This window comes from Heterodontus francisci, chromosome 23 (assembly GCF_036365525.1).
Source record: "Heterodontus francisci isolate sHetFra1 chromosome 23, sHetFra1.hap1, whole genome shotgun sequence".
Lineage (NCBI taxonomy): Eukaryota > Metazoa > Chordata > Chondrichthyes > Heterodontiformes > Heterodontidae > Heterodontus > Heterodontus francisci.
In genome coordinates, this window is record NC_090393.1 from 73,150,675 (window position 1) to 73,174,278 (window position 23,604).

A 23,604-nucleotide genomic window follows, 5' to 3' on the forward strand; every position below is an offset into this window, starting at 1 on the left:
CAGTGAGAGACAGTGCCTGTGGAAGTTTACCCCATTCAGAGTCAGTGCCTGTGGAAGTTTACCCCATTCAGATTCAGTACCTGCAGAGTTTTACACCATTCAGATTCAGTGCCTGTAGAAGTTTACCCCATTCAGATTCAGTACCTGTAAAAGATTACACCATTCAGATTCAGTACCTGCAGAGTTTTACACCATTCAGATTCAGTGCCTGTAGAAGTTTACCCCATTCAGATTCAGTACCTGTAAAAGATTACACCATTCAGATTCAGTACCTGTAGAAGTTTATCCCATTCAGATTCAGTGCCTGTGGAAATGTACCCCATTCAGATTCAGAGCCAGTAGAAGTTAACCCCATTCAGATTCAGTACCTGTAAAAGATTACACCATTCAGATTCAGTACCTGTAGAAGTTTACCCCATTCAGAGTCAGTGCCTGTGGAAGTTTACCCCATTCAGATTCAGTACCTGCAGAGTTTTACACCATTCAGATTCAGTGCCTGTAGAAGTTTACCCCATTCAGATTCAGTACCTGTAAAAGATTACACCATTCAGATTCAGTACCTGTAGAAGTTTACCCCATTCAGAGTCAGTGCCTGTGGAAGTTTACTCCATTCAGAGTCAGTGCCTGTGGAAGTGTACCCCAGTGAGAGTCAGTGCCTTTGGAAGTTTACCCCATTCAGAGTCAGTGCCTGTGTAAGTGTACCCCAGTGAGAGTCAGTGCCTGTGGAAGTGTACCCCAGTGAGAGTCAGTGCCTTTGGAAGTTTACCCCATTCAGAGTCAGTGCCTGTGTAAGTGTACCCCAGTGAGAGTCAGTGCCTGTGGAAGTGTACCCCAGTGAGAGTCAGTGCCTGTGGATGTTTAACCCATTCAGAGACAGTGCCTGTGGAAGTGTACCCCATTCAGATTCAGTGCCTGTGGAAGTTTACCCCATTCAGAGTCAGTGCCTGTGGAAGTGTCCCCCAGTGAGCGACAGTGCCTCTGGAAGTGTACCCCAGTGAGAGTCATTGCCTCAGGAAGTGTACCCCAGTGAGAGTAGCGCCTGTGGAAGTTTACCCCATTCAGATTCAGTGCCTGTCGATGGTTACCCCATTCAGAGTCAGTGCCTGTGGAAGTGTACCCCAGTGAGAGTCAGTGCCTGTGGAAATGTACCCCAGTGAGAGTCTGTGCCTTTGGAATTTTTCCCCATTCGAAGTCAGTGCCTGTGGAAGTGTACCCCAGTGAGAGTCAGTGCCTGTGGAAGTTTACCCCATTCAGATTCTGTACTTGTAGAAGTTTACCCCATTCAGAGTCAGTGCCTGTAGACGTTTACCCCATTCATAGTCAGTGCCTGTGGAAGTGTACCCCAGTGAGAGTCAGTGCCTTTGGAAGTTTACCGCAGTGAGAGTCAGTGCCTGTCGAAGTGTACCCAAGTGAGAGTCAGTGCCTGTGGCAGTTTACCCCATTCAGAGTCAGTGCCTGTGGAAGTGTACCCCAGTGACACTCAATGCCTGTGGAAGTGTATCCCATTCAGAGTCAGTGCCTGTGGAAGTTTACCCCAGTGAGAGTCAGTGCCTGTGGATGTTTACCCCATTCAGCTTCAGTACCTGTAGATGTTAACCCCATCCAGATTCAGTGCCTGTAGAAGTGTCCCCCAGTGAGAGTCAGTGCCAGTGGAAATGTACCCCTGTGAGACTCAGTGCCTGTAGAAGTGTACCCTGGTGAGATTCAGTGGCTGGGGAGTGGCACTCCATTAGGAGTCACTGCCTATAGAAGTGTATCCCATTCAGAGTGAGTGCATGTGGAAAGGTACACCAGTGAGAGTCAGTGCCAGCAGAAGTGTACCCAAGTGAGAGTCAGTGCCTGTAGAAGTGTACCCAAGTGAGAGTCTGTGCCAATGGAAATGAACCCCAGTGAGAGTCAGTGCCTGTGGAAATGTACCCCAGTGAGAGTCAGTGCCTGAAGAAGTTTACCCAAGTGAGAGTCAGTGCATGTGGAAGTTTACCCCATTCAGATTCAGTGCCTGTGGAAGTGTACCCCATTCAGAGTCAGTGTCTGTGGAAGTGTACCCCAGTGACAGTCAGTGCCTGTGGAGGTTTACCCCATTCAGAGTCAGTGCCTGTGGAAGTGCACCCAAGTATGGGTCAGTGCCTGTGGATGTTTACTCCATTCTAAGTCAGTGCCTGTGGAAGCGTACCCCAGTGAGTGTCAGTGCCTGTGGAAGTGTACCCCAGTGAGAGTCTGTGCCTTTGGAAGCTTTCCCCATTCGGAGTCACTGCCTGTGTAAGTGTACCCCAGTGAGAGTCAGTGCCTGTGCAAGTTTACCCCATTCAGATTCAGTACCTGTAGAAGTTTACCACATTCAGATTCAGTGCCTGTCGAAGTTTACCCCATTCAGAGTCAGTGCCTGTGGAAGTTTACCCCATTCAGAGTCAGTGCCTGTGGAAGTGTACCCCAGTGAGAGTCACTGCCGTTGGAAGTTTCCCCCAGTGAGAGTCAGTGCCTGTCAAAGTGTACCCAAGTGAGAGTCAGTGCCTGTGGAAGTTTACCCTATTCAGAGTCAGTGCCTGTGGAAGTGTACCCCAGTGACAGTCAGTGCCTGTGGAAGTTTATCCCATTCAGAGTCAGTGCCTGCAGAAGTTAACCCCATTCAGAGTCAGTGCCTGTGGAAGTTTACCCCATTCAGAGTCAGTGCCTGTGGAAGTGTACCCCAGTGAGAGTAAGTGCCTTTGGACGTTTTCCCCATTCCGAGACAGTGCCTGTGTAAGTGTACCCCAGTGAGAGTCAGTGCCTGTGGAAGTTTAACCCATTCAGAGTCAGTGCCTGTGGAAATGTACCCCAGTGAAAGTCAGTGCCTGTGGAAGTTTACCCCATTCAGATTCAGTACCTGTAGAAGTTTACCACATTCATATTCAGTGCCTGTCGAGGTGTACCCCAGTTAGAGTCAGTGCCTGTGGAAGTTTACTCCATTCAGAGTCAGTGCATGTGTAAATGTACCCCAGTGAGAGTCAGTGCCTGTGGAAGTGTACCCCAGTGAGAGTCAGTGCCTGTGGAAGTTTACCCCATTCAGATTCAGTACCTCTGGAAGTTTACACCATTCAGATTCAGTGCCTATAGAAGTGTACCCCACTCAGAGTCAGTGCATGTGGAAATGTACACCAGTGAGAGTCAGTGCCTGTGGAAATGTACCCCAGTGAGAGTCAGTGACTGCAGAAGTGCACCCAAGTGAGAGTCAGTGCCTGTAGAAGTGTACCCAAGTGAGAGTCAGTGCCTGTGGAAATGTACCCCAGTGAGAGTCAGTGCCTGTGGAAATGTACCCCAGTTAAAGTCAGTGCCTGTAGAAGTGTACCCAAGTGAGAGTCAGTGCCTGTAGAAGTGTACCAATGTGAGAGTCAGTGCCTGTGGAAATGTACCCCAGTGAGAGTCAGTGCCTGTAGAAGTGTACCCAAGTGAGAGTCAGTGCCTGTGGAAATGTACCCCAGTGAGAGTCAGTGCCTGTGGAAATGAACCCCAGTGAGAGTCAGTGCCTGTAGAAGTGTACCCAAGTGAGAGTCAGTGCCTGTGGAAGTGTACCCAAGTGAGAATCTGTGTCTGTCGAAGTTTACCCCATTCAGATTCAGTGCCTGTGTAAGTGTACCCCAGTGAGAGTCAGTGCCTGTGGAAGTTTACCCCATTCAGATTCAGTGCCTGTGGAAGTGTACCCCAGTGAGAGTCAGTGCCTGTGGAAGTTTACCCCATTCAGAGTCAGTGCCTGTGGAAGTGTGCCCCAGTGAGAGTCAGTGCCTGTGGAAGTTTACCCCATTCAGATTCAGTACCTCTGGAAGTTTACACCATTCAGATTCAGTGCCTATAGAAGTGTACCCCACTCAGAGTCAGTGCATGTGGAAATGTACACCAGTGAGAGTCAGTGCCTGTGGAAATGTACCCCAGTGAGAGTCAGTGACTGCAGAAGTGCACCCAAGTGAGAGTCAGTGCCTGTAGAAGTGTACCCAAGTGAGAGTCAGTGCCTGTGGAAATGTACCCCAGTGAGAGTCAGTGCCTGTGGAAATGTACCCCAGTTAAAGTCAGTGCCTGTAGAAGTGTACCCAAGTGAGAGTCAGTGCCTGTAGAAGTGTACCAATGTGAGAGTCAGTGCCTGTGGAAATGTACCCCAGTGAGAGTCAGTGCCTGTAGAAGTGTACCCAAGTGAGAGTCAGTGCCTGTGGAAATGTACCCCAGTGAGAGTCAGTGCCTGTGGAAATGAACCCCAGTGAGAGTCAGTGCCTGTAGAAGTGTACCCAAGTGAGAGTCAGTGCCTGTGGAAGTGTACCCAAGTGAGAATCAGTGTCTGTCGAAGTTTACCACATTCAGATTCAGTGCCTGTGTAAGTGTACCCCAGTGAGAGTCAGTGCCTGTGGAAGTTTACCCCATTCAGATTCAGTGCCTGTGGAAGTGTACCCCAGTGAGAGTCAGTGCCTGTGGAAGTTTACCCCATTCAGAGTCAGTGCCTGTGGAAGTGTGCCCCAGTGAGAGTCAGTGCCTGTGGAAGTTTACCCCATTCAGATTCAGTACCTCTGGAAGTTTACACCATTCAGATTCAGTGCCTATAGAAGTGTACCCCACTCAGAGTCAGTGCATGTGGAAATGTACACCAGTGAGAGTCAGTGCCTGTGGAAATGTACCCCAGTGAGAGTCAGTGACTGCAGAAGTGCACCCAAGTGAGAGTCAGTGCCTGTAGAAGTGTACCCAAGTGAGAGTCAGTGCCTGTGGAAATGTACCCCAGTGAGAGTCAGTGCCTGTGGAAATGTACCCCAGTTAAAGTCAGTGCCTGTAGAAGTGTACCCAAGTGAGAGTCAGTGCCTGTAGAAGTGTACCAATGTGAGAGTCAGTGCCTGTGGAAATGTACCCCAGTGAGAGTCAGTGCCTGTAGAAGTGTACCCAAGTGAGAGTCAGTGCCTGTGGAAATGTACCCCAGTGAGAGTCAGTGCCTGTGGAAATGAACCCCAGTGAGAGTCAGTGCCTGTAGAAGTGTACCCAAGTGAGAGTCAGTGCCTGTGGAAGTGTACCCAAGTGAGAATCAGTGTCTGTCGAAGTTTACCCCATTCAGATTCAGTGCCTGTGTAAGTGTACCCCAGTGAGAGTCAGTGCCTGTGGAAGTTTACCCCATTCAGATTCAGTGCCTGTGGAAGTGTACCCCAGTGAGAGTCAGTGCCTGTGGAAGTTTACCCCATTCAGAGTCAGTGCCTGTGGAAGTGTGCCCCAGTGAGAGTCAGTGCCTGTGGAAGTTTACCCCATTCAGTGTCAGTGCCTGTGGAAGTGTGCCCCAGTGAGAGTCAGTGCCTGTGGAAGTTTACCCCATTCAGAGTCATGCCTGTGAAAGTGCACCCAAGTGAGGGTCAGTGCCTCTGGAACAAAAACAAGAAATGCTGGAATCACTCAGCAGGTGTGGCAGCATCTTTGGAAAAAGAAGCAGAGTATACGTTTCGGGTCAGTGACCCTTCTTCGGAACTGACAAATATTAGAAAAGTCACAGATTATTAACGTGAGGTGGGGGTGGGGCAAGAGATAACAAAGGAGCAGGTGCAGATTGGACCAGGCCTCATAGCTGACCAAAAGTTCACAGAGAAAAGGCAAACAATATGTTAATGGTGTGTTGAAAGACAAAGCAATATTGTTTGCCTTTTCTCCGTGACCTTTTGGTCTGCTATGTGGCCTGGTCCAATCTGCACCTTCTCCTTTGTTATCTCTTGCCCCACCCCCACCTCACTTGTTTATAATCTGTGACTTTTCTAATATTTGTCAGTTCCGAAGAAGGGTCACTGACCCGAAACGTTAACTCTGCTTCTCTTTCCACAGATGCTGCCAGACCTGCTGAGTGATTCCAGCATTTCTTGTTTTTGTTTCAGATTTCCAGCATCCGCAGTATTTTGCTTTCATTTCAGTGCCTGTGGAAGTTTACCCCATTCAGAGTCAGTGCCTGTGGAAGTGTCCCCCAGTGGGAGTCAGTGCCTGTGGAAGTGTACCCCAGTGAGAGTCATTGCCTCTGGAAGTTTACCCCATTCAGAGTCAGTACCTGTGGATGTTTACGCCATTCAGATTCAGTGCCTGTGGAAGTGTACCCCAGTGAGAGTCAGTGCCTGTGGAAGTTTACCCCATTCAGATTCAGTGCCTGTGGAAGTTTACCCCAGTGATAGTCAGTGCCTGTGGAAGTTTACCCCATTCAGGGTCAGTGCCTGTGGAAGTGTGCCACAGTGAGAGTCAGTGCCTGTGGAATTTTCCTCCATTCAGAGTCAGTGCCTGTGGAAGTGTGCCCCAGTGAGAGTCAGTGCCTGTGGAAGTGTACCCCATTCAGAGTCAGTGCCTGTGGAAGTGCACCCAACTGAGGGTTAGTGCCTGTGGAACAAAAACAAGAAATGCTGGAATCACTCAGCAGGTCTGGCAGCATCTTTGGAAAGAGAAGCAGAGTTTACGTTTCGGGTCAGTGACCCTTCTTCGGAACTGACAAATATTAGAAAAGTCACAGATTATAAACAAGTGAGGTGGGGGTGGGGCAAGAGATAACAAAGGAGCAGGTGCAGATTGGACCAGGCCTCATAGCTGACCAAAAGTTCACGGAGAAAAGGCAAACAATATGTTAATGGTGTGTTGAAAGACAAAGCAATATTGTTTGTCTTTTCTCCGTGACCTTTTGGTCTGCTATGAGGCCTGGTCCAATCTGCACCTTCTCCTTTGTTATCTCTTGCCCCACCCCCACCTCACTTGTTTATAATCTGTGACTTTTCTAATATTTGTCAGTTCCGAAGAAGGGTCACTGACCCGAAACGTTAACTCTGCTTCTCTTTGCAGAGATGCTTCCAGACCTGCTGAGTGATTCCAGCATTTCTTGTTTTTGTTTCAGGTTTCCAGCATCCGCAGTATTTTGCTTTTATCTCAGTGCCTGTGGAAGTTTACCCCATTCAGAGTCAGTGCCTGTGGAAGTGTCCCCCAGTGGGAGTCAGTGCCTGTGGAAGTGTACCCCAGTTCGAGTCATTGCCTCTGGAAGTTTACCCCATTCAGAGTCAGTACCTGTGGATGTTTACGCCATTCAGATTCAGTGCCTGTGGAAGTGTACCCCAGTGAGAGTCAGTGCCTGTGGAAGTTTGCCCCATTCAGAGTCAGTGCCTGTGGAAGTGCCCCCCAGTGAGAGTCAGGGCCTGTGGAAATTTACCCCTTTCAGAATCAGTGCCTGTGGAAGTGTCCCCCAGTGTGAGTCAGTGCCTGTGGAAGTTTACCCCATGCAGATTCAGTACCTGTAGAAGTTTACCCCATTCAGATTCAGTGTCTGTGGAAGATTACCCCTTTCAGAGTCACTGCCTGTGGAAGTTTACCCCATTCAGTGTCAGTACCTGCGGAAGTGTACCCAAGTGAGAGTCAGTGCCTGTGGAAGTTTACCCCAGTGAGAGTCAGTGCCTGTGGAAGTTTAACCCATTCAGAGTCAGTGCCTGTGGAAGTTTAACCCATTCAGAGTCAGTGCCTGTGGAAGTGTACCCCAGTGAGAGTCATTGCCTGTGGATGTGCACTCCAGTGAGAGACAGTGCCTGTGGAAGTTTACCCCATTCAGAGTCAGTGCCTGTGGAAGTTTACCCCATTCAGAGTCAGTGCCTGTGGAAGTTTACACCATTCAGATTCAGTGCCTGTAGAAGTTTACCCCATTCAGATTCAGTACCTGTAAAAGATTACACCATTCAGATTCAGTACCTGTAGAAGTTTACCCCATTCAGAGTCAGTGCCTGTGGAAGTTTACCCCATTCAGAGTCAGTGCCTGTGGAAGTTTTCCCCAGTGAGAGTCAGTGCCTTTGGAAGTTTACCCCATTCAGAGTCAGTGCCTGTGGAAGTTTACCCCATTCAGATTCAGTACCTGTAGAAGTTTACCCCATTCAGAGTCAGTGCCTGTGGAAGTTTACCCCATTCAGAGACAGTGCCTGTGGAAGTGTACCCCATTCAGATTCAGTGCCTGTGGAAGTTTACCCCATTCAGAGTCAGTGCCTGTGGAAATGTCCCCCAGTGAGCGACAGTGCCTCTGGAAGTGTACCCCAGTGAGAGTCATTGCCTCAGGAAGTGTACCCCAGTGAGAGTCAGCGCCTGTGGAAGTTTACCCCATTCAGATTCAATACCTGTAGAAGTTTACCACATTCAGATTCAGTGCCTGTGGATGTTTACCCCATTCAGAGTCAGTGCCTGTGGAAGTGTACCCCAGTGAGAGTCAGTGCCTGTGGAAATGTACCCCAGTGAGAGTCTGTGCCTTTGGAATTTTTCCCCATTCGGAGTCAGTGCCTGTGGAAGTGTACCCCAGTGAGAGTCAGTGCCTGTGGAAGTTTACCCCATTCAGATTCTGTACTTGTAGAAGTTTACCCCATTCAGAGTCAGTGCCTGTGGAAGTGTACCCCAGTGAGAGTCAGTGCCTTTGGAAGTTTACCGCAGTGAGAGTCAGTGCCTGTCGAAGTGTACCCAAGTGAGAGTCAGTGCCTGTGGCAGTTTACCCCATTCAGAGTCAGTGCCTGTGGAAGTGTACCCCAGTGACACTCAATGCCTGTGGAAGTTTATCCCATTCAGAGTCAGTGCCTGTGGAAGTTTACCCCAGTGAGAGTCAGTGCCTGTGGATGTTTACCCCATTCAGCTTCAGTACCTGTAGATGTCAACTCCATCCAGATTCAGTGCCTGCAGAAGTGTACCCCAGTGAGAGTCAGTGCAAGTGGAAATGTACCCCTGTGAGACTCAGTGCCTGTAGAAGTGTACCCTGGTGAGATTCAGTGGCTGGGGAGTGGCTCTCCATTAGGAGTCACTGCCTATAGAAGTGTATCCCATTCAGAGTGAGTGCATGTGGAAAGGTACACCAGTGAGAGTCAGTGCCTGCAGAAGTGTACCCAAGTGAGAGTCAGTGCCTGTAGAAGTGTGCCCAATTGAGAGTCTGTGCCAATGGAAATGTACCCCAGTGAGAGTCAGTGCCTGTGGAAATGTACCCCAGTGAGAGTCAGTGCCTGAAGAAGTTTACCCAAGTGAGAGTCAGTGCATGTGGAAGTTTACCCCATTCAGATTCAGTGCCTGTGGAAGTGTACCCCATTCAGAGTCAGTGTCTGTGGAAGTGTACCCCAGTGACAGTCAGTGCCTGTGGATGTTTACCCCATTCAGAGTCAGTGCCTGTGGAAGTGCACCCAAGTGAGGGTCAGTGCCTGTGGATCTTTACCCCATTCGAAGTCAGTGCCTGTGGAAGCGTACCCCAGCGAGTGTCAGTGCCTGTGGAAGTGTACCCCAGTGAGAGTCTGTGCCTTTGGAAGCTTTCCCCATTCGGAGTCACTGCCTGTGTAAGTGTACCCCAGTGAGAGTCAGTGCCTGTGCAAGTTTACCCCATTCAGATTCAGTACCTGTCGAAGTTTACCCCATTCAGAGTCAGTGCCTGTGGAAGTTTACCCCATTCAGAGTCAGTGCCTGTGGAAGTGTACCCCAGTGAGAGTCACTGCCGTTGGAAGTTTCCCCCAGTGAGAATCAGTGCCTGTCAAAGTGAACCCAAGTGAGAGTCAGTGCCTGTGGAAGTTTACCCTATTCAGAGTCAGTGCCTGTGGAAGTGTACCCCAGTGACAGTCATTGCCTGTGGAAGTTTATCCCATTCAGAGTCAGTGCCTGCAGAAGTTAACCCCATTCAGAGTCAGTGCCTGTGGAAGTTTACCCCATTCAGAGTCAGTGCCTGTGGAAATCTACCCCAGTGAAAGACAGTGCCTGTGGAATTTTAACCCATTCAGAGTCAGTGCCTGTGGAAATGTACCCCAGTGAAAGTCAGTGCCTGCGGAAGTTTACCCCATTCAGATTCAGTACCTGTAGAAGTTTACCACATTCATATTCAGTGCCTGTCGAGGTGTACCCCAGTTAGAGTCAGTGCCTGTGGAAGTTTACTCCATTCAGAGTCAGTGCATGTGTAAATGTACCCCAGTGAGAGTCAGTGCCTGTGGAAGTGTATCCCAGTGAGAGTCAGTGCCTGTGGAAGTTTACCCCATTCAGATTCAGTACCTCTGGAAGTTTACACCATTCAGATTCAGTGCCTATAGAAGTGTACCCCACTCAGAGTCAGTGCTTGTGGAAATGTACACCAGTGAGAGTCAGTGCCTGTGGAAATGTACCCCAGTGAGAATCAGTGACTGCAGAAGTGCACCCAAGTGAGAGTCAGTGCCTGTAGAAGTGTACCCAAGTGAGAGTCAGTGCCTGTGGAAATGTACCCCAGTGAGAGTCACTGCCTGTGGAAATGTACCCCAGTGAAAGTCAGTGCCTGTAGAAGTGAACCCAAGTGAGAGTCAGTGCCTGTAGAAGTGTACCCATGTGATAGTCAGTGCCTGTGGAAATGTACCCCAGTGAGAGTCAGTGCCTGTAGAAGTGTACCCAAGTGAGAGTCAGTGCCTTTGGAAGTTTACCCCACTCAGAGTCAGTGCCTGTGTAAGTGTACCCCAGTGAGAGTCAGTGCCTGTGGAAGTGTACCCCAGTGAGAGTCAGTGCCTGTGGAAGTTTACCCCATTCAGATTAGATACCTGCGAAGATTACCCCATTCAAATTCAGTGCGTGTGGAAGTGTACCCCATTCAGAGTCAGTGCCTGTGGAAGTTTACCCCATTCAGAGTCAGTGCCTGTGGAAGTGCACCCCAGTGAGAGTCATTGCCTGTGGAAGTTTACCCCATTTAGAGTCAGTGCCTGTGGAAGTTTACCCCAGTGAGAGTCATTGACTGTGGAAGTTTACCCCTTTCAGCTTCAGTCCCTGTCGAAGTTTACACCATTCAGATTCAGTGCCTGTAGAAGTGTACCTAGTGAGAGTCAGTGCCTTTGGAAGATTACCCCATACAGAGTCAGTGCCTGTGGAAGTATACCCCAGTGAGAGTCAGTGCCTGTGGAAGTTTACCCCATTCAGATTCAGAAACTGTAGACGTTTTCCCCATTCATATTCAGTGCCTGGAGAAGTTTACCCCATTCAGAGTCAGTGCCTGTGGAAGTTTACCCCATTCAGAGTCAGTGCCTGTGGAAGTGTACCCCAGTGAGAGTCAGTGCCTTTGGAAGTTTACCCCATTCAGAGTCAGTGCCTGTGGAAGTTTACCCCATTCAGATTCAGTACCTGTAGAAGTTTACCCCATTCAGAGTCAGTGCCTGTGGAAGTTTACCCCATTCAGAGACAGTGCCTGTGGAAGTGTACCCCATTCAGATTCAGTGCCTGTGGAAGTTTACCCCATTCAGAGTCAGTGCCTGTGGAAATGTCCCCCAGTGAGCGACAGTGCCTCTGGAAGTGTACCCCAGTGAGAGTCATTGCCTCAGGAAGTGTACCCCAGTGAGAGTCAGCGCCTGTGGAAGTTTACCCCATTCAGATTCAATACCTGTAGAAGTTTACCACATTCAGATTCAGTGCCTGTGGATGTTTACCCCATTCAGAGTCAGTGCCTGTGGAAGTGTACCCCAGTGAGAGTCAGTGCCTGTGGAAATGTACCCCAGTGAGAGTCTGTGCCTTTGGAATTTTTCCCCATTCGGAGTCAGTGCCTGTGGAAGTGTACCCCAGTGAGAGTCAGTGCCTGTGGAAGTTTACCCCATTCAGATTCTGTACTTGTAGAAGTTTACCCCATTCAGAGTCAGTGCCTGTGGAAGTGTACCCCAGTGAGAGTCAGTGCCTTTGGAAGTTTACCGCAGTGAGAGTCAGTGCCTGTCGAAGTGTACCCAAGTGAGAGTCAGTGCCTGTGGCAGTTTACCCCATTCAGAGTCAGTGCCTGTGGAAGTGTACCCCAGTGACACTCAATGCCTGTGGAAGTTTATCCCATTCAGAGTCAGTGCCTGTGGAAGTTTACCCCAGTGAGAGTCAGTGCCTGTGGATGTTTACCCCATTCAGCTTCAGTACCTGTAGATGTCAACTCCATCCAGATTCAGTGCCTGCAGAAGTGTACCCCAGTGAGAGTCAGTGCAAGTGGAAATGTACCCCTGTGAGACTCAGTGCCTGTAGAAGTGTACCCTGGTGAGATTCAGTGGCTGGGGAGTGGCTCTCCATTAGGAGTCACTGCCTATAGAAGTGTATCCCATTCAGAGTGAGTGCATGTGGAAAGGTACACCAGTGAGAGTCAGTGCCTGCAGAAGTGTACCCAAGTGAGAGTCAGTGCCTGTAGAAGTGTGCCCAATTGAGAGTCTGTGCCAATGGAAATGTACCCCAGTGAGAGTCAGTGCCTGTGGAAATGTACCCCAGTGAGAGTCAGTGCCTGAAGAAGTTTACCCAAGTGAGAGTCAGTGCATGTGGAAGTTTACCCCATTCAGATTCAGTGCCTGTGGAAGTGTACCCCATTCAGAGTCAGTGTCTGTGGAAGTGTACCCCAGTGACAGTCAGTGCCTGTGGATGTTTACCCCATTCAGAGTCAGTGCCTGTGGAAGTGCACCCAAGTGAGGGTCAGTGCCTGTGGATCTTTACCCCATTCGAAGTCAGTGCCTGTGGAAGCGTACCCCAGCGAGTGTCAGTGCCTGTGGAAGTGTACCCCAGTGAGAGTCTGTGCCTTTGGAAGCTTTCCCCATTCGGAGTCACTGCCTGTGTAAGTGTACCCCAGTGAGAGTCAGTGCCTGTGCAAGTTTACCCCATTCAGATTCAGTACCTGTCGAAGTTTACCCCATTCAGAGTCAGTGCCTGTGGAAGTTTACCCCATTCAGAGTCAGTGCCTGTGGAAGTGTACCCCAGTGAGAGTCACTGCCGTTGGAAGTTTCCCCCAGTGAGAATCAGTGCCTGTCAAAGTGAACCCAAGTGAGAGTCAGTGCCTGTGGAAGTTTACCCTATTCAGAGTCAGTGCCTGTGGAAGTGTACCCCAGTGACAGTCATTGCCTGTGGAAGTTTATCCCATTCAGAGTCAGTGCCTGCAGAAGTTAACCCCATTCAGAGTCAGTGCCTGTGGAAGTTTACCCCATTCAGAGTCAGTGCCTGTGGAAATGTACCCCAGTGAAAGACAGTGCCTGTGGAATTTTAACCCATTCAGAGTCAGTGCCTGTGGAAATGTACCCCAGTGAAAGTCAGTGCCTGCGGAAGTTTACCCCATTCAGATTCAGTACCTGTAGAAGTTTACCACATTCATATTCAGTGCCTGTCGAGGTGTACCCCAGTTAGAGTCAGTGCCTGTGGAAGTTTACTCCATTCAGAGTCAGTGCATGTGTAAATGTACCCCAGTGAGAGTCAGTGCCTGTGGAAGTGTATCCCAGTGAGAGTCAGTGCCTGTGGAAGTTTACCCCATTCAGATTCAGTACCTCTGGAAGTTTACACCATTCAGATTCAGTGCCTATAGAAGTGTACCCCACTCAGAGTCAGTGCTTGTGGAAATGTACACCAGTGAGAGTCAGTGCCTGTGGAAATGTACCCCAGTGAGAATCAGTGACTGCAGAAGTGCACCCAAGTGAGAGTCAGTGCCTGTAGAAGTGTACCCAAGTGAGAGTCAGTGCCTGTGGAAATGTACCCCAGTGAGAGTCACTGCCTGTGGAAATGTACCCCAGTGAAAGTCAGTGCCTGTAGAAGTGAACCCAAGTGAGAGTCAGTGCCTGTAGAAGTGTACCCATGTGATAGTCAGTGCCTGTGGAAATGTACCCCAGTGAGAGTCAGTGCCTGTAGAAGTGTACCCAAGTGAGAGTCAGTGCCTTTGGAAGTTTACCCCACTCAGAGTCAGTGCCTGTGTAAGTGTACCCCAGTGAGAGTCAGTGCCTGTGGAAGTGTACCCCAGTGAGAGTCAGTGCCTGTGGAAGTTTACCCCATTCAGATTAGATACCTGCGAAGATTACCCCATTCAAATTCAGTGCGTGTGGAAGTGTACCCCATTCAGAGTCAGTGCCTGTGGAAGTTTACCCCATTCAGAGTCAGTGCCTGTGGAAGTGCACCCCAGTGAGAGTCATTGCCTGTGGAAGTTTACCCCATTTAGAGTCAGTGCCTGTGGAAGTTTACCCCAGTGAGAGTCATTGACTGTGGAAGTTTACCCCTTTCAGCTTCAGTCCCTGTCGAAGTTTACACCATTCAGATTCAGTGCCTGTAGAAGTGTACCTAGTGAGAGTCAGTGCCTTTGGAAGATTACCCCATACAGAGTCAGTGCCTGTGGAAGTATACCCCAGTGAGAGTCAGTGCCTGTGGAAGTTTACCCCATTCAGATTCAGAAACTGTAGACGTTTTCCCCATTCATATTCAGTGCCTGGAGAAGTTTACCCCATTCAGAGTCAGTGCCTGTGGAAGTGTACCCCAGTGACAGTCATTGCCTGTGGAAGTGTACCCCAGTGAGATTCAGTGGCTGGGGAGCGTCTCTCCATTAGGAGTCACTGCCTATAGAAGTGTACCCCACTCAGAGTCAGTGCATGTGGAAATGTACCCCAGTGAGAGTCAGTGCCTGTGGAAATGTTCCCGAGTGAGAGTCAGGGCCTGCAGAAGTGTACCCAAGTGAGAGTCAGTGCCTGTAGAAGTGTACCCAATTGAGAGTCAGTGCCAGTAGAAGTGTACCCCAGTGAGAGTCAGTGCCTGTGGAAATGTACCCCAGTGAGAGTCAGTGCCTGTAGAAGTGTACCCAAGTGAGAGACAGTCCCTGTAGAAGTGTACCCAATTGAGAATCTGTGCCTGTGGAAATGTACACCAGTGAGAGTCAGTCTCTGTGGAAATGTACCCCAGTGGGAGTCAATGCCTGCAGAAGTATACCCCATTCAGAGTCAGTGCCTGTGGAAGTTTACCCCATTCAGAGTCAGGGCCTGTGCAATTGCACCCCAGTGAGAGTCAGTGCCTGTGGAAGTTTATCCCATTCAGAGTCAGTTGCTGTGGAAGTGTCCCCCAGTGTGAGTCAGTGCCTGTGGAAGTTTACCCCATTCAGATTCAGTGCCTGCAGAAGTTTACACCATTCAGAGTCACTGCCTGTGGAAGTTTACCCCATTCAGAGTCAGTACCAGTGGAAGTGTACCCCAGTGAGCGTCCGTGCCTGTATAAGTGTACCCAAGTGAGAGTCAGTGCCTGTCGAAGTGTACCCCAGTTCGAGTCAGTGCCTAGGGAACGGTACCCAAGTGACAGTTAGAGCCTGTGGGACTGCACCCCAGTGCGAGTCAGTGTGGGTTGAATTGTAACCCAGAGAGAGTCAGTGCCGATAGAAGTGTACCCCAGTAAGAGACTGTACCTGTGGAAGTGTACCCCAGTGAGAGTCAGTGCCTGTATAAGAGAACTCCAGTGAGATTCCGTGCCTGTGGAAGTTTACCCCATTCAGAGTCAGTGCCTGCGTAAATGTACCCCAGTGAGAGACAGTGCCTGTGGAAGTGTACCCCACTGCGAGTCAATGCCTGTGGATGTTTACCCCATTCATGGTCAGTGCATGTGGAAGTGTACACCAAAGAGAGTCTTTGCCTGTGGAAGTTGAACCCATTCAGTGTCATTGCCTTTGGAAGTGCATCCCAGTGAGGGTCAGTGCCTGTGGAAGTTTACCCCATTCAGAGTCAGTGCCTGTGGAAGTGTCCCCCAGTGAGATTCAGTGCCTGTGGAAGAGTACCCCAGTGTGAGTCATTGCCTCTGGAAGTTTACGCCATTCAGAGTCAGTGCCTGTGGAAGTTTACCCCATTCAGATTCAGTGCCTGTGGATGTGTACCCCAGTGAGAGCCAGTGCCTGTGGACGTTTACCCCAGTGAGAGTCATTGCCTCTAGAAGTTTACGCCATTCAGAATCAGTGCCTGTTGAAGTTTACCCCATTCAGATTCTGTGCCTGTGGCAGTGTACCTGATTCAGACTCAGTGCCTGTGGAAGTTTACCCCATTCAGAGTCAGTGCCTGTGGAAGTGTACCCCAGTGAGAGTCAGTGCCTGTGGAAGTTTACCCCATTCAGATTCAGTGCCTGTGGAAGTGTACCCCAGTGAGAGTCAGTGCCTGTGGAAGTTTACCCCATTCAGAGTCAGTGCCTGTGGAAGTGTGCCCCAGTGAGAGTCAGTGCCTGTGGAAGTTTACCCCATTCAGAGTCAGTGCCTGTGGAAGTGCACCCAAGTGAGGGTCAGTGCCTGTGGAACAAAAACAAGAAATGCTGGAATCACTCAGCAGGTCTGGCAGCATCTTTGGAAAGAGAAGCAGAGTTTACGTTTCGGGTCAGTGACCCTTCTTCGGAACTGACAAATATTAGAAAAGTCACAGATTATAAACAAGTGAGGTGGGGGTGGGGCAAGAGATAACAAAGGAGCAGGTGCAGATTGGACCAGGCCTCATAGCTGACCAAAAGTTCACGGAGAAAAGGCAAACAATATGTTAATGGTGTGTTGAAAGACAAAGCAATATTGTTTGCCTTTTCTCCGTGAACTTTTGGTCTGCTATGTGGCCTGGTCCAATCTGCACCTTCTCCTTTGTTATCTCTTGCCCCACCCCCACCTCACTTGTTTATAATCTGTGACTTTTCTAATATTTGTCAGTTCCGAAGAAGGGTCACTGACCCGAAACGTTAACTCTGCTTCTCTTTCCACAGATGCTGCCAGACCTGCTGAGTGATTCCAGCATTTCTTGTTTTTGTTTCAGATTTCCAGCATCCGCAGTATTTTGCTTTTATTTCAGTGCCTGTGGAAGTTTACCCCATTCAGAGTCAGTGCCTGTGGAAGTGTCCCCCAGTGAGAGTCAGTGCCTGTGGAAGTGTACCCCAGTGGGAGTCATTGCCTCTGGAAGTTTATCCCATTCAGAGTCAGTACCTGTGGATGTTTACGCCATTCAGATTCAGTGCCTGTGGAAGTGTACCCCAGTGAGAGTCAGTGCCTGTGGAAGTTTGCCCCATTCAGAGTCAGTGCCTGTGGAAGTGTACCCCAGTGAGAGTCAGGGCCTGTGGAAGTTTACCCCTTTCAGAGTCAGTGACTGTGGAAGTGTCCCCCAGTGTGAGTCAGTGCCTGTGTAAGTTTACCCCATGCAGATTCAGTACCTATTGAAGTTTACCCCATTCAGATTCAGTGTCTGTAGAAGATTACCCCTTTCAGAGTCACTGCCTGTGGACGTTTACCCCATTCAGTGTCAGTACCTGTGGATGTGTACCCCAGTGAGAGTCAGTGCCTGTGGAAGTTTACCCCAGTGAGAGTCAGTGCCTGTGGAAGTTTAACCCATTCAGAGTCAGTGCCTGTGGAAGTTTACCCCAGTGAGAGTCAGTGCCTGTGCAAGTTTACACCATTCAGATTCAGTGCCTGTAGAAGTTTACACCATTCAGATTCAGTACCTGTAGAAGTTTACCCCATTCAGAGTCAGTGCCTGTGGAAGTTTCCCCCATTCAGAGTCAGTGCCTGTGGAAGTGTACCCCAGTGAGAGTCAGTGCCTTTGGAAGTTTACCCCACTCAGAGTCAGTGCCTGTGTAAGTGTACCCCAGTGAGAGTCAGTGCCTGTGGAAGTGTACCCCAGTGAGAGTCAGTGCCTGTGGAAGTTTACCCCATTCAGAGTCAGTGCCTGTGGAAGTGTACCCCAGTGAGAGTCAGTGCCTGTGGAAGTTTCCCCCATTCAGATTAGGTACCTGTAGAAGATTACCCCATTCAGATTCAGTGCGTGTGGAAGTGTACCCCATTCAGAGTCAGTGCCTGTGGAAGTTTACCCCATTCAGAGTCAGTGCCTGTGGAAGTGCACCCCAGTGAGAGTCATTGCCTGTGGAAGTTTACCCCATTTAGAGTCAGTGCCTGTGGAAGTTTACCCCAGTGAGAGTCATTGCCTGTGGAAGTTTACCCCATTCAGCTTCAGTCCCTGTTGAAGTTTACACCATTCAGATTCAGTGCCTGTAGAAGTGTACCCAGTGAGAGTCAGTGCCAATGGAAATGAACCCCTGTGAGAGTCAGTGCCTGTAGAAGTGTACCCAGTGATAGTCAGTGCCAATGGAAATGTACCCCTGTGAGAGTCAGAGGCTGCAGAAGTATACCCAAGTGAGAGTCAATGCCTGCAGAAGTGTACCCAAGTGAGAGTCAGTGCCTGTGGAAATGTACCCCAGTGAGAGTCAGTGCCTGCAGAAGTGTACCCAAGTGAGAGTCAGTGCCTGTGGAAGTTTACCCCAGTGAGAGTCAGTGCCTGTGGAAGTTTACCCCATTCAGATTCAGTACCTGTAGATGTTTACCCCATTCAGATGCAGTGCCTGTAGAAGTTTACCCCATTCAGAGTCAGTGCCTGTGGAAGTTACCCCATTCAGAGTCCGTACCTGTGGAAGTTTACCCCATTCAGATGCAGTGCCTGTGGACGTTTACCCCATACAGAGTCAGTACCTGTGGAAGTGTACCCCAGTGAGAGTCAGTGCCTTTGGAAGTTTACCCCATGCAGAGTCAGTGCCTGTGGAAGTGTCCCCCAGTGTGAGTCAGTGCCTGTGTAAGTTTACCCCATGCAGATTCAGTACCTATTGAAGTTTACCCCATTCAGATTCAGTGTCTGTAGAAGATTACCCCTTTCAGAGTCACTGCCTGTGGACGTTTACCCCATTCAGTGTCAGTACCTGTGGATGTGTACCCCAGTGAGAGTCAGTGCCTGTGGAAGTTTACCCCAGTGAGAATCAGTGCCTGTGGAAGTTTAACCCATTCAGAGTCAGTGCCTGTGGAAGTTTACCCCATTCAGATTCAGAAACTGTAGACGTTTTCCACATTCATATTCAGTGCCTGGAGAAGTTTACCCCATTCAGAGTCAGTGCCTGTGGAAGTGTACCCCAGTGACAGTCATTGCCTGTGGAAGTGTACCCCAGTGAGATTCAGTGGCTGGGGAGCGGCTCTCCATTAGGAGTCACTGCCTATCGAAGTGTACCCCACTCAGAGTCAGTGCATGTGGAAATGTACCCCAGTGAGAGTCAGTGCCTGTGGAAATGTACCCGAGTGAGAGTCAGGGCCTGCAGAAGTGTACCCGAGTGAGAGTCATTGCCTCTGGAAGTTTACCCCATTCAGAGTCAGTACTTGTGGATGTTTACGCCATTCAGATTCAGTGCCTGTGGAAGTGTACCCCAGTGAGAGTCAGTGCCTGTGGAAGTTTGCCCCATTCAGAGTCAGTGCCTGTGGAAGTGCCCCCCAGTGAGAGTCAGTGCCTGTGGAAATTGACCCCTTTCTGAATCAGTGCCTGTGGAAGTGTCCCCCAGTGTGAGTCAGTGCCTATGGAAGTTTACCCCATGCAGATTCAGTACCTGTAGAAGTTTTCCCCATTCAGATTCAGTGTCTGCGGAAGATTACCCGTTTCAGAGTCACTGCCTGTGGAAGTTTACCCCATTCAGTGTCAGTACCTGTGGAAGTGTACCCAAGTGAGAGTCAGTGCCTGTGGAAGTTTACCCCAGTGAGAGTCAGTGCCTGTGGAAGTTTAAATCATTCAGAGTCAGTGCCTGTGGAAGTTTACCCCAGTGAGAGTCAGTGCCTGTGGAAGTTTAACCCATTCAGAGTCAGTGCCTGTGGAAGTGTACCCCAGTGAGAGTCATTGCCTGTGGATGTGCACTCCAGTGAGAGACAGTGCCTGTGGAAGTTTACCCCATTCAGAGTCAGTGCCTGTGGAAGTTTACCCCATTCAGATTCAGTACCTGCAGAGGTTTACACCATTCAGATTCAGTGACTGTAGAAGTTTACCCCATTCAGATTCAGTACCTGTAGAAGTTTACCCCATTCAGATTCAGTGCCTGTGGAAATGTACCCCATTCAGATTCAGAGCCAGTAGAAGTTAACCCCATTCAGAGTCAGTGCCTGTGGAAGTTTACCCCATTCAGAGTCAGTGCCTGTGGAAGTGTACCCCAGTGAGAGTCAGTGCCTGTGGAAGTGTACCCCAGTGAGAGTCAGTGCCTGTGGATGTTTAACCCATTCAGAGACAGTGCCTGTGGAAGTGTACCCCATTCAGATTCAGTGCCTGTGGAAGTTTACCCCATTCAGAGTCAGTGCCTGTGGAAGTGTCCCCCAGTGAGCGACTGTGCCTGTGGAAGTGTACCCCAGTGAGAGTCATTGCCTCAGGAAGTGTACCCCAGTGAGAGTCTGCGCCTGTGGAAGTTTACCCCATTCAGATTCAGTACCTGTAGAAGTTTACAACATTCAGATTCAGTGCCTGTCGATGTTTACTCCATTCAGAGTCAGTGCCTGTGGAAGTGTACCCCAGTGAGAGTCTGTGCCTTTGGAAGTTTTCCCCATTCGGAGTCAGTGCCTGTGTAAGTGTACCCCAGTGAGAGTCAGTGCCTGTGGAAGTTTACCCCATTCAGATTCTGTACTTGTAGAAGTTTACCACATTCAGATTCAGTGCCTGTCGAAGTTTACCCCATTCAGAGTCAGCGCCTGTAGAAGTTTACCCCGTTCAGAGTCAGTGCCTGTGGAAGTGTACCCCAGTGAGAGTCAGTGCCTTTGGAAGTTTACCGCAGTGAGAGTCAGTGCCTGTCGAAGTGTACCCATGTGAGAGTCAGTGCCTGTGGAAGTTTACCCCATTCAGAGTCAGTACCTGTGGATGTTTACGCCATTCAGATTCAGTGCCTGTGGAAGTGTACCACAGTGAGAGTCAGTGCCTGTGGAAGTTTACGCCATTCAGATTCAGTGCCTGTGGAAGTGTACCCCAGTGAGAGTCAGTGCCTTTGGAAGTTTCCCCCAGTGAGAGTCAGTGCCTGTCGAAGTGTTCCCAAGTGAGAGTCAGTGCCTGTGGAAGTTTACCCCATTCAGAGTCAGTGCCTGTGGAAGTGTCCCCCAGTGGGAGTCAGTGCCTGTGGAAGTGTACCCCAGTGAGAGTCATTGCCTCTGGAAGTTTACCCCATTCAGAGTCAGTACCTGTGGATGTTTACGCCATTCAGATTCAGTGCCTGTGGAAGTGTACCCCAGTGAGAGTCAGTGCCTGTGGAAGTTTACCCCATTCAGATTCAGTGCCTGTGGAAGTGTACCCCAGTGACAGTCAGTGCCTGTGGAAGTTTATCCCATTCAGAGTCAGTGCCTGTGGAAGTTTACCCCAGTGAGAGTCAGTGCCTGTGGATGTTTACCCCATTCAGCTTCAGTACCTGTCGATGTTAACCCCATTCAGATTCAGTGCCTGTAGAAGTGTACCCCAGTGAGAGTCAGTGCCATTGGAAATGTACCCCTGTGAGAGTCAGTGCCTGTAGAAGTGTACCCTGGTGAGATTCAGTGGCTGGGGAGCGGCTCTCCATTAGGAGTCACTGCCTATAGAAGTGTATCCCATTCAGAGTCAGTGCATGTGGAAAGGTACACCAGTGAGAGTCAGTGCCTGCAGAAGTGTACCCAAGTGAGAGTCAGTGTCTGTAGAAGTGTACCCAAGTGAGAGTCTGTGCCAATGGAAATGTACCCCAGTGAGAGTCAGTGCCTGTGGAAATGTACCCCAGTGAGAGTCAGTGCCTGAAGAAGTTTACCCAAGTGAGAGTCAGTGCATGTGGAAGTTTACCCCATTCAGATTCAGTGCCTGTGGAAGTGTACCTCATTCAGAGTCAGTGTCTGTGGAAGTGTACCCCAGTGACAGTCAGTGCCTGTGGAGGTTTACCCCATTCAGAGTCAGTGCCTGTGGAAGTGCACCCAAGTGAGGGTCAGTGCCTGTGGATGTTTACCCCATTCTAAGTCAGTGCCTGTGGAAGCGTACTCCAGTGAGAGTTAGTGCCTGTGGAAGTGTACCCCAGTGAGAGTCTGTGCCTTTGGAAGCTTTCCCCATTCGGAGTCAGTGCCTGTGGAAGTGAACCCCAGTGGGAGTCAGTGCCTGTGCAAGTTTACCCCATTCAGATTCAGTGCCTGTCGAAGTTTACCACATTCAGATTCAGTGCCTGTCGAAGTTTACCCCATTCAGAGTCAGTGCCTGTGGAAGTGTACCCCAGTGAGAGTCAGTGCCTTTGGAAGTTTCCCCCAGTGAGAGTCAGTGCCTGTCGAAGTGTTCCCAAGTGAGAGTCAGTGCTTGTGGAAGTTTACCCTATTCAGAGTCAGTGCCTGTGGAAGTGTACCCCAGTGACAGTCAGTGCCTGTGGAAGTTTATCCCATTCAGAGTCAGTGCCTGTGGAAGTTTACCCCAGTGTGAGTCAGTGCCTGTGGATGTTTACCCCATTCAGCTTCAGTACCTGTAGATGTTAACCCCATTCAGATTCAGTTCCTGTAGAAGTGTACCCCAGTGAGAGTCAGTGCCAGTGGAAATGTACCCCTGTGAGAGTCAGTGCCTGTAGAAGTGTACCCCAGTGAGATTCAATGGCTGGGGAGCGGCTCTCCATTCGGAGTCAATGCCTATAGAAGTGTATCCCATTCAGAGTCAGTGCATGTGGAAAGGTACACCAGTGAGAGTCAGTGCCTGCAGAAGTTTACCCAAGTGAGAGTCAGTGCCTGTAGAAGTGTACCCAAGTGAGAGTCAGTGCCTGTGGAAATGTACCCCAGTGAGAGTCAGTGCCTGTAGAAGTGTACCCAAGTGAGAGACAGTGCCTGTGGAAATGTACCCCAGTGAGAGTCAGTGCCTGTGGAAATGAACCCCAGTGAGAGTCAGTGCCTGTAGAAGTGTACCCAAGTGAGAGTCAGTGCCTGTGGAAGTGTACCCAAGTGAGAATCAGTGCCTGTCGAAGTTTACCCCATTCAGATTCAGTGCCTGTGGAAGTGTACCCCAGTGAGAGTCAGTGCCTGTGGAAGTTTACCCCATTCAGAATCAGTGCCTGTGGAAGTTTACCCCAGTGATAGTCAGTGCCTGTGGAAGTTTACCCCATTCAGGGTCAGTGCCTGTGGAAGTGTGCCCCAGTGAGAGTCAGTGCCTGTGGAAGTTTCCCCCATTCAGAGTCAGTGCCTATGGAAGTGCACCCAACTGAGGGTCAGTGCCTGTGGAACAAAAACAAGAAATGCTGGAATCACTCAGCAGGTCTGGCAGCATCTGTGGGAAGACAAGCAGAGTTTACGTTTCGGGTCAGTGACCCTTCTTCGGAACTGACAAATATTAGAAAAGTCACAGATTATAAACAAGTGAGGTGGGGGTGGGGCAAGAGATAACAAAGGAGCAGGTGCAGATTGGACCAGGCCTCATAGCTGACCAAAAGTTCACGGAGAAAATGCAAACAATATGTTAATGGTGTGTTGAAAGACAATGCAATATTGTTTGTCATTTCTCCGTGGCCTTTTGGTCTGCTATGAGGCCTGGGCCAATCTGCACCTTCTCCTTTGTTATCTCTTGCTCCACCCCCACCTCACTTGTTTATAATCTGTGACTTTTCTAATATTTGTCAGTTCCGAAGAAGGGTCACTGACCCGAAACATTAACTCTGCTTCTCTTTCCACAGATGCTGCCAGACCTGCTGAGTGATTCCAGCATTTCTTGTTTTTGTTTCAGATTTCCAGCATCCGCAGTATTTTGCTTTTATCTCAGTGCCTGTGGAAGTTTACCCCATTCAGAGTCAGTGCCTGTGGAAGTGTCCCCCAGTGGGAGTCAGTGCCTGTGGAAGTGTACCCCAGTGAGAGTCATTGCCTCTGGAAGTTTACCCCATTCAGAGTCAGTACCTGTGGATGTTTACCCCATTCAGCTTCAGTACCTGTCGATGTTAACCCCATTCAGATTCAGTGCCTGTAGAAGTGTACCCCAGTGAGAGTCAGTGCCATTGGAAATGTACCCCTGTGAGAGTCAGTGCCTGTAGAAGTGTACCCTGGTGAGATTCAGTGGCTGGGGAGCGGCTCTCCATTAGGAGTCACTGCCTATAGAAGTGTATCCCATTCAGAGTCAGTGCATGTGGAAAGGTACA